We start from the raw sequence: 361 nt of genomic DNA on the forward strand, positions 1-361 counted from the left end.
AGCCGATACTCACGCACATCGTCCGAGTGCCGGATGCACTCGTGCTTCCATTTGCTGGTTGCACTCAAGCGAGGAATAAGAAATAATGATTTAAAAAATGAATATCATACTAATTGATCACCGAAAGCACAGGCTTGGCAACACAAGATGGGAGTACCCAAGTTCTTTGCCTGGCTGGCACAGAAATGCCCACAAATGATTCATCCCGTGACCCGCGACTCCATCGTTGACGTCGGTACCTGCCTGGCCTGCATCTTGCTTGCATTCATCTACTGAGTTCATATTAATGGCTGGTTGGTTGCTGGCAGACAACTTGTACCTGGACATGAACGGGGTGGTGCACCAGTGCCGGCAGGGCGCC

The sequence above is a fragment of the Acanthamoeba castellanii genome, assembly GCF_000313135.1.
Source record: "Acanthamoeba castellanii str. Neff unplaced genomic scaffold scf7180000084510, whole genome shotgun sequence".
NCBI lineage: Eukaryota > Discosea > Longamoebia > Acanthamoebidae > Acanthamoeba > Acanthamoeba castellanii.